General features: G+C 44.8%; 1 long non-coding RNA gene across 1 annotated transcript; it reads left to right on the top strand.

The window, feature by feature from the left end:
• Window positions 1-10,891: 10,891 nt before the first annotated feature.
• On the top strand, window positions 10,892-14,124 carry LOC132536202 (uncharacterized). The gene is made up of 3 exons (XR_009547864.1): window positions 10,892-10,932; window positions 11,434-11,497; window positions 14,052-14,124. It is a non-coding gene; the product is annotated as an uncharacterized LOC132536202 (long non-coding RNA).
• Window positions 14,125-15,508: the final 1,384 nt, after the last annotated feature.

The raw sequence follows: 15,508 nt of genomic DNA, 5'->3' as shown, positions 1-15,508 counted from the left end.
ACTAAAATCCTAGGTCTATTTCCTCCCCAACATGAGGCCCTATTCCATAAATCCAATACTGGTTTGGATACAACAAATTACACTCAACATGGGGAGAAAGTCTAATCTTATCAGATAAAGGGACTACAAATATGGGCAAGAGACTAGCTCACTTATCTATGACCTTTTTGGCCACCATTAGGCCATGTTATCATCACCTGGAGTCCTAGACAGGGAATCCTTGAATACCCCATAGATTCTCCCCTAGACCTCTCTCTATTATCACTGGTCATATCTATTAGGAACAACATCATAAGCCCTTCTGTGGGCTTCTCAGGACCATACCTTCACTATGAACTACTCTCCAAAGGGAGGCTGGATTATCCTATTCTGCCACTCAAAGAAGACTGATTCTGAAGTGAGTGTATCCTAGAATGTTCTCAGATGTGATTATCAACTGTGAGCTAAGCCTGACAGGGACTTGGAGGTTGCAGAGGCTCTAGTGCTAAACATGAATAGATATGAGCCCCAGGTTAGCTCACTGAGGTAAACAGTTAATTGCATTTATATATTTTTTGTTAAATTTGCAAGCAACTCTCTACCCTAATCCTGATTTCTAGTACTACTCTCAACTCTGACACCATCTTTTCAGACAATATTGTTAGTCCACCTCCATGTTAGCTAATAAGCTCAAGCAAAGATTACTAAGACATAAGTTCCTAGGAACACTCCTAAAATAGACTTCCTAGCTCCCTTCTATCCTAAGCTCTGTACTTTCATCTGCATTATACTTACTTTATGGTTCCTGTTAACTAAACATTTTGTCCTGTTTTCCATCTTACTGCCTTTCAGCCACCAAATTGCAGGTGCTACTGTGATTCCATCCTGACTTCCCTGGGAAGATGATCTCACCAATGCTTCCCAGAACTTCACCTCTCCAGAGCCCTACTCTACTAGAACAGTCCAGGGGTAGAGACTGACCGACCAACACCTGCCGAGAAAGCCTGAGGGTGCTTCTTCCAGAGCTAGTGCTCTCTGGCTTGGAGAGATCTCAACTGGAGCCGATCTAGGCTGCTGCCTGGGAGAGGGATCAGGAAATCTTGCCACACTAACTTCGCAGGAGATACACTCTGGAACTCTCGGAGCCGGAAAACAATTTCCAAGTGTCTTTAATCAGAAGAGCAGCTGTTTTTATACTCTCCAAGTAGGGTGGAAACAGGATATGACATAGAGAGGGTGGAGCGAAAAGTGACCGGTGGAAGATCAGGGTGTGACAAGGAGAGACCTTCTAAGTGGTAATAGGTGTAGGGCTGACCTAGAAAGGAAGTGAAGGTAGGACCACAAAAATAATGGAGAAAAATATATATACATAGATAAAGATAGATCTTAGACAGACAGACAGGCAGATGGTAAGTAGTAGAATCAGCCCATATCGGTAACTTTGGGAGACTGCAGTTTTCAATGCAGGGAATGGGACACAGACCTCTGGTGGTTGAAACAGTATGGAATTATACCTCTATTATCATACAATTTTGTAAATAAGTATTAAGTTGACAATAAAAAAAAAAGTCAGGATTTGGCGGTGGTGCACCTAGTTTAGCGCACATATTACTAAGCACAAGGCCCACGCAAGAATCAATGTCCTGGCAGTCGGGCTGTAGCACAGTGGGTTAAACGCAGGTGGTGCAAAGCCCAAGGACCTGCATAAGGATTCCAGTTCAAGCCCCCAGTTCCCTACCTTCAGGGGAGTCACTTCAAGGCAGTAAAACAGGTCTGCAGGTATCTCTCTCTCTCCCCCTCTGTCTTCCCCTCCTCTCTCCATTTCTCTCTGTCCTATCCAACAAGAATGACAACAATAATAACTACAAAAATAAAACAACAAGGGCAACAAAAGGGAATAAATAAATTAATTAAACTAAATTAAAGAATCCAGTTTCTAGCCCCCACTCTCCACCTGCAGGGGGGAATGCTTCACAAGTGGCAAGGCAGGTCTACAGGTGTCAATCTTTCTCCCTTTCTATATCCCCTAACCTCTCAATTTTTCTCACTCCTATTAAATAAAATGGGGGAGGGAATCTGTGTTTAGGGAAAAGGAGCTTTCCCATGTGTCTGTATCATCTCTTTGTCATAAATGACACGTTTACTGCTGGGATTCAGTGCCTGCACCACAAATCCCCACTGTGGATGTGCCTTGGTGAGAAAGGAGTAAGAGGCCCAGAGGTAGTCTGAGCACTAACTAATGTGCCAGGGCTGTGGGGCTGTTCACCCATTCACCATGGAATTAAGTGCCTTATGTATCTTGGGACTGAAAGTCTGGAGCTTTAATTCTAGTTCCATCTCTCTCTCCAGCCTGACACACTCTCTATTCTTTTGCAATTATCTTCTGGATATTTCTGAATGAATCCTGTTATGGTTGGCTTTTCTACCACAGCCTCTGTTTAGATGCTTAAAATAACTAGGTTCAACACTCAGAGTGATCTGATACAGTGCTAAACCCATCCAAATGGAGGTGTAAAGATACAACTTACTATCCACAGGCACTACTATATGTATCATTTCATTAAAAAAAATACACACACCATGATGCCAACCTCACTTCCCTGGGCAGACAACTCTACCAATGTGTCCTGGAGCCCCAAATCCCCATATCCCTGTTCCACCAGGGAAAGAGAGAGACAGGCTGGGAGTATGGATCCACCTGTCAATGCCCATGTCCAGCAGAGAAGCAATTACAGAAGCCAGACGTTCCACCTTCTGCACCCCAAAATGATCCTGGGCCCATATTCCAAGAGGAATAAAGAATAGGAAAACTTCCAAGAGAGGGGGTAGTTTGGAGATATCTGGTGTTGGGAATTGTGTGTGGAATTGTACCCCTCTTATCCAATGGACTTGACCTTCATAATTAAATCATTTTAAAAGGGAGAAAAATACACTTAACATTGAGATTCACAGCTACAACATCCTTCTTATCTTACACACCTTCCAATGGCCATAGGCTCCCTGAATTACAGTTCATTTAAAAAAACTCTGTTTTCCAGTTTTAAGCACTTACTTAAGGAGAAAGACATCCTCTGGCAAAGCAACTCATCTCTCACACAAGCAGTGCTGGTTTAGAAGACCTCACACATCCAAGTTCAGTTTCACAAAGGCAAGCCTGAGGCTCTTCTTGCTGAGTTACTGCCAAGGCACAAGGACAACCCCACCCTAATCCCCTTTCAGCTGACCCCTTCACACTGTCCTCAGGATGTCAGTTGTCTCTTCTCACACCATCCAGTTTCATGCCTTGCTGCCTCTGCTATTGCTGCCTATGACTTCTGAGGGATAGCTCTTGCCCAAATGCCCAAATCCACCTCAGTCCTCAACCATCCACCTCAGTGTTCTTGTCACCAAAAAGGAACCCACTGCCAGCAGCTTCTCTCCTCAAGGTGTAAGCTTTCTACTTTTCACAACACCTCAGTGCACATCTGCCACACGGCTGAGCGGTTTCCTCCCCTAGCAGACTAAGGTCCTCCTTTCATGGGGTCAAATCTGGGAAAACAACAGTCCCTGCAGGGTTCTGGCAGGTTCACTGACCTTTCCAGTCACTGGAACGAATACTTAGGAGACAGCATTTCAAGTGCATGAATGAGCACCACCACATCTGCAAACTGGACAAAGTCAGGTTGTATCTACCAGGCAGGGAGAAGCCTGTCTGCCTACCTTGTCTGCAGCATCTTCTCTGGGCTTGCTTCTCCCCAGCGCTGAGCTGGCCTGGCTAAGGATGCACTTCTGTCTCGAGGCCCTGCTGAACATGGCCACTGCGGGCTGTGGATTGAGGGAAAAGTTGTCTCTGGGTGAGGATGAGCATGAGCTGGGAGTGTGACCCACGCCAAGGGCAGTGGCGAATCTGCTCTGAGCCCAAGGGGCAGGACAGGGACAGGGGCTGCAGTTCTCCATTACCCTCACATGGAGAAGGGCCCATCTCCACCCAGCGCCCTGAATTTTATTAGGTGCGCTCTTCCTGCATAGTAGGAATAATGATGTTTAAGTGCAAGGACTCCAGGATTTTCTCTAAAGGCATTTATTTATTTTAACACCAGGATTACCACTAGGACTTGGTAACTGCATGAATGACGAATCCACAGCTGCTAGTGGTCTTATTTTAAAAAATTTATATTTTACTTATTTATTTTCAATTTTTTTGCCCTACTAGTGGTCATTTTTGTTTTATTTTTGATATATATATAGAGAGAAATTGAGAAAGGTGAGATGAAAACTCAACAAAAAGAACACAATAAAATGTGGTCAGAATATACAAGTAGGTGACTCTCTAGAGATACCCCTGGCCCACAGACATAGGCAGAAATGCTCCAGTTCACTCATCATCAGAAATGTGCAAATCAAAACCACTTTGAGATACCCCATCACACCTTTGATATGGACTCCATAAGTAAAACAACAGAAGGTAAGTGTTAGAGAGGATGTGGAGAGAGGGGAACTCTACTGCACTGCCTGTGGGATGCAAACTGGTGAACTAAGTATGGAGAATCCTTAAACAAATAAAAAAGGAAATACCACATGACACAGCAATTCCACTCTTAGGTATATACCCCAAAGACAGAAAAGCACTGGTTCAGAGGGATATGTGCACCCCCATGTTCACAGCTGCTTTAGTCACAATAGCAAAGACCTGGAAACAACCAAAATGTCGTTTTGACAGATGCCTAGATTAAAAAAAGAGTATCATGCAGTAATCAAAAAGGATATCCTTGTGTCCCTTGGGATAAAGTGGCTGAAACTGGAGAAGATGATGCTCAGTGAAGCAAGTTAGGAGTAAGGACAACTACAGAATGGTTTCACTCATACATGGGATATTGAGTCTAAATGTGTGGGGAAAAAAACAAACTGTAAACCTATTTCTAAGACTGTGTGAGCACTCTAGTGGTTTATCTATGGGTGTGGGGATGGGGACACAGACTGAATGTTTGCTAAGAAGAGGCTTCAATAACCCCACTAACTCCTGCCCAACTAGACACCCTCCCCCACCACCAGTGGGTTCTCTCTTGTGGAGGCTAAACTTTCTTTCCCAGGCACAGCTCTGCTGAAAGATAATAATAACTAAGGCAAACAGACCTTGAGCAGTGGGTCCAAGTCCCACCCCTTAACCTTGCAGCCTCTGCTTCTGGGATGACTCCTTTTGTTCTCCAGCCTGTGCCCTGATATAAGGCTGTACCGCCCCTTTGTCTTGTGCCAGACTTATGAGAAAGACCTGAGACCCTGGTTCAAGCATAAATAAAAGGCTCCTTTCCTCCTCCACCCACCTCGACTTCAGTTATCTTGATTATTAATAGTGTTCCTCAGCAACCTCACTCTAGTTCAATCCATAGACCTACAGCACAACTCTACTGTCATGGGGGACATGGCCCAGGGAGGGGCTGGGCTCCGGGATGGGTGGCCGTGATGGCACCCTTGATGCAGCCCACAGAGCTGCAGCCTCATTGCTCATGATGTCTCTGCCTGTGTGCACTGTAACAAGGACCACTTGAGAAACCTCAGACATGGCCACACTGAGCATGTTCTGCTCTTTCCTCTCCTTCCCTGCTGCTGGACAACTCTGTCCTCAGACAGCCTCCCACTGGGTCCTGAAATGTCCAGGCATAACACCCATGGGAGGAGAGGTAGGAGCCCAGCAATGCCCAGGGGGACTGATGGCCACATGCCTCTGAAGCTCCAGTTACCATTCCTTCTACAAGGAACATATCTGAGCCAGAAACTAACTAGGACAGAACTGTCTGTGGGATTGAAAGTTGTTGGCCTGTTGGTCTCAGTGTTCAGAAGCAAGGGTGAGCCACCACAGAAGACCTACTATGAGATTCCGGCCTCTGGATTTGGGAAACAGGATTAAGGCTGGTGTTTTAATTCAAACACTAGGGTGCAGCCCTCTTCATATTTGCCAGGGCCTGGAAGAATGGGTTCAATCTCTGTGAAGGGCTTTGCCTTTATAAAGCTGGAGGCCTATAGAGGAACTGGTCTGACACCAGGACAGCAAGACATGAACCCAACTTGGCTAGTCTAGAGCCAGGTTTGCAACCTCTCTGGGGACAGGGTCATCAGGCATCATTATTAGAGCTGATTATGACTCAGGAAACTCACAGGCCTTCTCCATGTTTCTCTCCCTCTCTCTATTACACCACACACACACACACACACACACACACACACACACACACACACACACCATGCATAAAAATATTGACTTTTCTGTCCAGATACTATGTATTCATTTTCTCATTACTATATTTGTGATAACCAAGAGTACATTTTGCTTAAAGGAAAATATTTCTTTGAAAGGAAAGAGAAGAAAGAAATAATGAAGGCAAAGGGGTATAAACTAGTCCTTTCAGTTCCTTTGACACTCAGATACTTAATGCACACACAAAAAAAGCGGTGTCTAGAATTTAAATAATAGTACCAGATAAACAAAAAGATAATATACCTGAGATATCTTTCCTTCCTAGAAAAACTGAAATAACCCGTTTTAGTGAATCTAATATATTGTCTTGATAATGACTTATAATATTACTTATTTCTAAATGTATAGAGATCGTTCATGCAGTACAAGCACAAGTGTGTTATATAGAGGGATATAAGTAGATCTGTAAATTTTTGTACATCTGTTTTCATTCACTTCTATTATTACTGTCTTAGAATATATTGAGGAAGACTGAGAGCCTAAGGGAAGGAAAAAGAGAGTGGTAAGAAAAAGGAGAGAAAATGCTGGAAGACTGACCTTAAAAGAAGACTCAAACTGTGTACAATGATGCTGGATATGTTGCTGGATGGATCGGGAATGTTTTTAGATTTCTCTATTGTCTCAGGCAATCCAGGAAGTGATGCAGTAAGTGTATGTATTAGGCATGGACTCTATTCTGAGACTGGGATGAGGTAGGATTCAAATTCCCATTTGAAAGAAACTCTCTGTTTCATCCCACAGTGCCTAACCATGAATACCTGCTTCAGAACCAGGTTATTTTGAAAGAAGACAGGGATTTTTTCCCCTCCTCCTGGGTTATTGCTGGGCTCGGTGCCTGCAGCATGAATCCACCGCTCCTGGAGGCCATTTATTTTTTCCCCCTTTTGTTGCCCTTGTTGTAGCTATTCTTATTGCCCTTGTTGACGCAATTTGTTGTTGGATAGGACAGAGAGAAATGGAGAGAGGAGGGGAAGACGGAGAAGGGGAGAGAAAGATAGACACCTGCAGACCTGCTTCACCGCCTGTGAAGCGACTCCCCTGCAGGTGGGGAGCCGGGGGCTCGAACCGGGATCCTTACGCCGGTCCCTGCGCTTTGCGCCACCTGCGCTTAACCCACTGCGCCACCGCCCGACACCCGACAGGGATGTTTTTGACCAGTTTCTTTTTTTTTTTAATTTCTTAGTAGCCATTTTCTCCATACCATTCTAATACTCTCCCATCAATAATTATATATTGAGAAACTGTATTAGCTTGCTTTGTAGTATGACCAGACTAGGATATCTAGTTAAATAATTTTATTATTCTGACTTTTTTATTTTTTAACCACCAGTGTTATTGCTGGGGCTCATGCTTGCACTATGATTCCATTGCTCTCCGCAGTCACTTTTTCCTTTTCTAATTTGCCACGCCAGAGAGATATAGACATGGGGAGAGAAGGATAAAGGCAGACATCAGCAGCACTGCTCCACCACTTGGGAGGTGTTCTCCACTCCCTTCCCCACCCAGGAATAGGGTCCAGGGACTTAAAACAAGGTCCTGCCCCTGGCTCCTTGTGTGCGCTACCACGTGCACCACTGCCAGGCCCCTGGTGACTCTTAAAACAAATACTGTCCATTAAAAGGCAGAAGTCTGGCAGACAGTATGTGACAAGACTCAGTGCCCTCTCTGCTTTCTGTCTTTGCTCATAGAGGCATCCTTGATGTAGGACTGTATGTAAAGGAAACATTTCCATGGTGAGGTACATCATTCGCCTCCTGGACGTAAGACTGGTTGGGCTTTCTTCCTTCTCTCCTTCTATAATGCTCTCAACTAGAAAGTGGGCCTGGCGGCCTCCTGGCTCTCCACCTCCTCTCAGCACACAGGTCATCAAAGAATGTCCACAACTCATTTGCCAATGGATTCATTCTTTCAAAAATGGTTTTATGAGGATAACATTGCCTTTGTGTATGTACACACAGACACACACACACACTTATGCTCCTGGAAATAGTGTGTCTGTGACAGCATCCATGTGGATATCCTACAGTGATATTTACTGTTTAGAATTATATAATTAGATGACGATGACCACTGCATGAAATAGGGGCAAGGCTTGTGCAATCTCTATTATTTCCAATAACAGCCTGGAAGTCTATAGTCATCTCTAAAGAAAAAGATTAAAAGACTCAAAGCTGTAGGTGCAACTGGCTTCAGAGGGTAACTCTGTCAACTCTCAGTTATGACACTGACCTTTGACCACTGACATCACAGCCCAGGTTCCTTGGCTACAGCGGAATCTTCAGTCTCAGAGACTGAGCTGAACAGTGCGCACAGTGCTGTGCCCAGCTTTCTCTTTCGCATCAAGGAGTGAAGAGTAGAGGATGTCTGTGTCTATCAGAAAGTCTTCGAGGCTTTCAGGGTGTCTGGGCTGGCTGCCCTGCTTAAGGTATAGTCTGTTCACATGGCCTGTGTGACCAGCAGAGGAGGAGGAGGGTGGTCCCAGGACGTGCTCTGTGTGATGCCCACGGACAGAATACTCAGCTTCAGCCATAGTTATCAACAGTTAATTGTGCTCATGAGATTCCCTTCTGCTGATGCCAGAGAGCAGGCTTGAACTGTTAGCATCTGAGTCCTGTGGGCTTACTATGGGCACAGCCAAGGAACAGCTTAGTACTTCCTTGAGTTGAGAAACATTTGAATGTTTGGTTTATTCTCGGCTGACCATGGGATTCCTGCCCCCCTCAACCCCAAAGTGATGACTGACTTAAAGAAGATTAGAGTCAGTTTTCCAGAATCCTGTTATCTAAGTGTGTATGTTAACCTGAGACCACAATGGAATGACTTCTTCACACTCTTGGATCTATGCAATCTGACCCCTATAGGTCACACATAGATCTGTTTAAAATTATTTTTATTAGAAAGGAATAGAGAGAGAACAAAAAATAAGAAAAAAGAAGCAGAGAGAAATGAAAAGGGGGAGAGGAATGGGTAGGGAGAGAGGCAGAGTCACTGAGGCAAAAACTGCAAATGATACTTGGGGTTGATTATGCTCCACAACACTCTAGACACTGTGCTGCCTTCAGGCCTTGGCCCTGTGTCCCTGAATTGGTTCTTTGAAACATTTCTCATCCTCTCTCCTTTGACCTCTTAGTGTCCCCTTACATTTTTTTATCCTTATATTTTGGGGTCAGTGTTAATTCACTACAGTGTGATTTGTTGACATGGGGTGTCTGCACAATACTCTCACCCCCACTCAGGTCCTCTCCCGGCACCAAGCACCAGGGCCCCTATACCCTCACTCCCCCTCACTCCCTCTCAGTGTCTCCTTTCGACCAGGTCCTGAGACTCTGCTACTTCCTTGTCCCCTGACACTGAAATGACAGGCCCTGTGCCCTGTCCTTTAAGCTTCCCTCCATTACCACCAAGCCCTGAGTGACCTCAACTCTCACAGGAGCTCTGTCTAGCTCAAGACTCCTGAATTGGGTTGCTGAGCCCTTCTGGGGAACTAGACTCCTCTGTAATGCTCTGTGAGTGCTGACATCAGCAGGAGCCCCTGTGTTCCACCTGCCAGTGACAAACTGCCTTGTGGGTCTGCTGTGTTGCAGCTCTTCTGTGGAGGACAGTAGTCCAGAAGAGAAGAACCTAGTGTTGCCTCATGGCCATATCCAGTTCTTCGGCTCTGGCAAATTCCAGAAGGGTCGGAGGTGGCAGAAAAGGCAACTGATCTTATATTCCAAGGTTTTGCTCATCTCCAACACAAAGTATGTACCTGCTCAACCTGAAGTTGGTGTAATGCACCAAAGTAAAAATTCTGGGGTGGAGGAGTGGGGGGGGGGGAATACAGGTCCTGGAAAAGGATGGCAGAGGACCTAGTGGGGGTTGTATTATTATGGGGAACTCTCAGGGAAAACTGAGAAATATTATATATGTACAAACTATTGTAGTTACTGTTGACTATACAGCATTAATCCCCCAATAAAAAATGACTAAAAGCAAGAAACACACCCACCATCTCCTTAGGAGAAACCCAGATGCTCGCAGATCGCTGGGATAGAAGCTTACAGTGCTGTGCTCTATTCCCTCTCCAGGTACAAGAGTCACTTCAGAATCAAGTACTTGGTGCCCCTGATGGACATGAGGGTGGAACCCAGCATGAAGAAAGCCACGAGAGCCCACACATCACTGGTCCTGGGCTGGGCTGACCGCAGCTTCGTGGTCTCTTTTCAGTAAGACTGCAGCCAGGCCCTGCCTGTCTCCTCATGACTCTTAGGGAGAGCACAGCTCCATCTGGGGGTCTATTAGCCACATGTGCTCTGACCCCCACAAGGACAGCTCTGTGCTCTCCATTGTCCTCAAATGGCTCTGATTCAGGCAAACACATGTAGCTGCTAAGATCTCTGCAAGTAGGGACCCGGGGATTGAAACCAGGTCCTTGTGCATGGTAGCATGTGCAGTTAACCATCCGCACCACCAACTGATCCCAAACCCAATTTCTCCTCCATTTAGAAGATTTCCTCGTCATCCCAGCAAACTGTTAAAGAGCAGGACCCCTCAGCACCCAGTGACCAGGACAGGCCTCCTGGATCACACAGTCCCACCAATAACAATCAATGATGCTGTTTATATTGGCCGGCATTATAATATGTTTGTTTGAATTTTGTGCATTTTAACTTTTTTTCTCCCCTTCTCTTTGATTTCAGGTCAGTTGAGAAGATGGAGCAATGGTACAACAAGCTTTATGAGTATGTCCTTATTTCATGTATTTCAAATCTTAAAGTTCTCAGAATGCAGAGCCCTAGCAGTCAATGCCCCTCCCTCTTTTCCCCCTTCTCTCCATGCTGTGATGGGAGCTAACATCACCCTGCACCATGTATTAAATGGCCCTGACTTAAGGGCAGATTTCTTCATGGGCTGGTTCTCAAAGGAAATATACCTGCCAGCCCTACAGCCCAGGGAGGTTCTGGCCTGGACTCCAGGCAGGAAAGCTGCCAGGAGGATGGGATCTGCAGCCCTGGTCTCAGAGACCTGACACCATAGACATGTTTTCTTGGATCTGTCTCATTCTCTGGAAATACATTTGCATACTGTTTCTCTCATTAGATCTTGCATATATCTTCAAAAAGTTGCTATGTTGAAAAAGCATTGAAAAATGCTGAAATGATTAGCCAAACACAAGTTCATTTGAAAATAGTTTAACAGATCATTTTTCCTTCTCTCTTTTGGGTCACTGTGGAATCCATTAGAAAAATTTACACTGCCGTTCTCAACTACCTGGACACCATCCTAGAGGAGGCAGAAGGCAACTGTGTGAGTGTTTCTAACACTAGAACTCACATCCCATGTTCCTGCTTTACATAGAAAGTGCTCTAGAGATGACGGAAGAATCCAACACTTATAATCCAGAAAGATGTGTTTTCCTACTTACAGACATCTCTATAGACACAAAAAAAGGAGTCGAAACTGTATGCAACATTCTCTTGCATATACAGAGTGGTTTGCATTGCTCCCTGTGGATTATTTCCCCCTGGAATGGGTGACTCTACTAATTAAAGAGAAAATAACAAGCTCAGTTTTCTTTATGCTACTGGATCAAAAGAAAGCTAGGAGGGACCAGGCAGTGGTGTATCTGGTAGAGTGCACACGTTACCATGCAAGATGACCTGGGTTCAAGTCTCTGAGTCCTACTTGTGGCAGGGGGAGCTTCATGAGTGGTGAGGCAGTACTGCAGGTGTCTCTCTACGTCTATGCCCCTTTCTCCCCCTTCTGCTTCCCCTTTATCAAATAATATGAAAAAAGAAGACAATGACAGCCAGGAGCTGTGGAGTCATGATGCAGCCACCAAGCCCAGTGGCAAAAGAAAGTACATTGAGTATCATTTGTTTTCTGGAATTGCAGTACAATAGCTAAGATATTTACTATGGGGAACTAAGACATTCTCTTACCCACAATTTCAGTAGTGACTGAATACTGGTTAATAAGCTTATACAACTATAGGGGTAGAGTTCCATGCTCATCATCTCCAATTTGTAAATGTACTTCTTTCATTAAGTTAGAATCTTTCAGTCATGTGACCTTGGATATTTTTTCTTTCCCATCTTAAATCTTTCCCCATTTTCAGGTATGGACACCATCTTCTTCCCTTGGAGTTCTTTTGTTTGTTTTACTATTGATAAATACAGAAAGAAATTGAGTGGGATGGGGAGATAGAAAAGGAAAGACACAGAGTCACCTAGAGCACTGCTTAACTACTCATGAAGTTTTCCCCTTACAGGTGGGGCCTAAGTGTTGAATGTGGGTCCTTGTCCATGGTAATGTGTGTGCTTAATTAGGTGTACTGCCTTGCCTGGCCCTGAGGAGGGTTTTTTCTTCCTTTCTCTCTTTCTTTCTTTTTTCCAGAGCACTGATCAGCTTTGACCTATGGCTTATAGTGGTCTGGGGGATTGAACCAGGGACTTTGGAGCCTCAGGCATGACAGTCTCTTTGCAAAAACATTATGCTAAGAGGTCCCACTATGTTATTCTCATGAGATCCCACTTACAGATATACTACACCTATGGATTATGTCTGCATGTCCCTTGGTTACTGTGTGCTCTTTTTACAATTCTTTATTGCATTAGGATGGGATCATTTTTAATGATCTATCACAAACCAATTCCTCCTTAATTTCTCATCTTCATTAACAGCTTAGTATGTCAATAAGGCTTTCTGGCAGGGCAGTGGCACCCAATCCTGGGTTCTGAACTTGGTAAGGTGTGTGCCGAACTAGCAGCACAACTGCCTAACCCTCTTTTTTTTTATTTCTTCTTTTGCATAATTTGAAAACTGCATCATATCAGGGTTGGCCTTCACTCTGCAGCATTGATGCCATTTTCCTGCTTCTTCATACACCAGCCAATGCTTCTCACGTGGAGGGGGCAGTTCAAAGCATTTGATTAGATAGTTGACATTTTAAATTAAAAAGTATTTAATCAGCTGGGAGTTACCTGTGTGTATATCCCGAGTCTAGAAAGCAAACAGGAAGAAATCCACATATCCTTGTCAACACACTTCTAAACATGCACTGAAAATCCAAGGATTCACTAAAATCTACAGTGTTGACTCAAAACCACAGTCACTCCCAGGGGTCAAGTAGCTGTTAAAGAGTGAAATCAAACCACCATCCACTGCAAGGAAGCAAAAGATGTTTATTCACAAATTGCAATCCGGGCCGAGATGGTGACTGGTGTTAGTCTACCAAGCTCGACCCTGAACAAAGCTCAAAGCATACAATTTATAGGAATTCAGACTACACTCAGGGAGGGGGAACACATCACCTTACCAGCCTATATCCAATAATTTCAAACTTAGCAAAAGCCTGATCTATTCAGAGCAAAGCATGGGCTAGTTTTAGACATTACACCAGACCAATAGGTCCCAGCCAAAGTGGGGGTCACCACATTTTTTTGTTCTTTATTGGGACCACCAACCATCTGTTTGCAATCTATCAGGTCATCATTTGTCAGGCCATTTTTAACTGTCTGGTAACAGTATTCTGTTGCAGAGGTCATGATGAGTCCTGCTAGCTGCAGGGTCTGTCAAAATAATTGATGGCCTCTTAGGTTCTGTCGTGGGGAAAAGGGCAAGGAATTTTCCACCTCACTGGGCAGGAGGGCAAAAAGCAACTATATTTAAACTATTCTTAAAACTCAAACTCAAAAAGCAACTATACTTATAACTATTCTAGAGTTACTGCCTCTCACAGTAGCTTTGTTACTGGACACAGGGCTCTATCTCTCTCTAGGGAAACAGAGCTGCTGGGAAATATGTTGTTCCACTGCTCACTCCATAGGCTTATTGTGACCCTGACTTCTTTCTCTCCCAGGAGTTTGAGGAACCTGATCAGGGGTCTGTGAGTTCCAGGATGGAAGAAACCACAGAGCCACCTGCAGGTGAGTGTCAGGGCAATCTACAAAGAGGCTGACTGGAGTGAGACATTAACTGCAAAGGCTCAGGGAAAATGGTTTCCAGCTTAGCTTCAATACCTTCTGACAGGGAAAAGTGCAGGCAATAGGCCTCCATGCATTCAGCAGACACTGACCAACTCACTGCTCTGTAACAGTCTCTAATGACAGCCCTTGCTTCTTTACTTCTCTGTGGCAGACAGGGCTGCTCTATAGAGGTCTTCCTCATGAGGAATTCATTGCATTCTAGGCATAGGAATGTATAAGAGAATCTTCCTCTTTACTTTGTCAACTCTTCTCTTGGGCACATGCTAGGGCAGGGTCTCCTGTCAGATTCATGGACACAGAAACACAGCCTTCTTTGCACAGATGGTCCGAAGAAGGCCCTTCTGTCATCTTCTACAATGAGGTGAGTCTCTTCATGGTCATCCTGGACCTAGATTCAGTTTCTCTCCATGTAGGTGGCAAACATCTGAATGAACACGAAGTGGGCCAAATGCCAGCCACGGAGGGGCTTCCATTAGAAGCACATGACTCCTGCAGCCTCAAATGTGGAGACCAGCAGGGGAGAGGGGACCTGCTGGGTTCCTGCATATGCCTCCTGCCAGGTCATATCTCCTTCATGAAACAAGCTCATGACACTGAAAATCAATCTCAAGGAGGGAGTGGGGGTCAGGATTGGCAAGGACCCAGTAGCCCCAGAGAAAGCCATGCACGTCTCCCCGGAAGACACTGCTTCCTTGCCATACTCTAGCTAAATCCTGTGGTCATGATGGGCTCATCCCAACCACCTCAGCCTAAACATATGCTTGGATTTCTCTCCATACAGATGGTGAATACCACCATGACAATGGAATGGTTCCACTGCCTGTAACTGAGGACCAGTCAAAGGAACAGGAAGTCTCTGGCTTGGATTCCAGCTGCCAGGAGTCCTTCCTGTTGGAGCAGCTATTTGAAGACACCCCAGGTTAGTTCCTCCTCAAGCCCAGATCCCAGGTCAGGACCAGCAAAGGAGAGGGAAATTGAACACTTTGCTGCAAGTGCCACCTCTCTGGAAATTTCTCCCCTCCTGAAAACAAGCTCATGACACTGAAAACCAGCCTCACTGGGGAAATGGGACCAGAATATACATCAGAATAGTGACCTAGCATAAATTCTACTTCCAAGTTTCTAGAAACATCTTATTTCTCAAAAAAATAAATAAATAAATAAAAGACAAGGCCAGTTAACACACCTTCAAATCAATAAAAAGTAGGGAGTCCAGGTCTCCTTTCTCAAATCCTCAAAGATTTTCCTGCTGATATGCAGGAATCATCTCCTACACTAAAGACTCGATTTGCTTTCTTCATCCGTCCCTCTACAAAGGTTTCAGTTAGGA

Source organism: Erinaceus europaeus (assembly GCF_950295315.1).
Source record: "Erinaceus europaeus chromosome 6 unlocalized genomic scaffold, mEriEur2.1 SUPER_6_unloc_5, whole genome shotgun sequence".
NCBI classification, from domain to species: Eukaryota; Metazoa; Chordata; class Mammalia; order Eulipotyphla; family Erinaceidae; genus Erinaceus; species Erinaceus europaeus.
The sequence above is the reverse complement of the archived record's forward strand: the minus strand, read 5'-3'. Positions and strand labels throughout refer to the sequence as shown.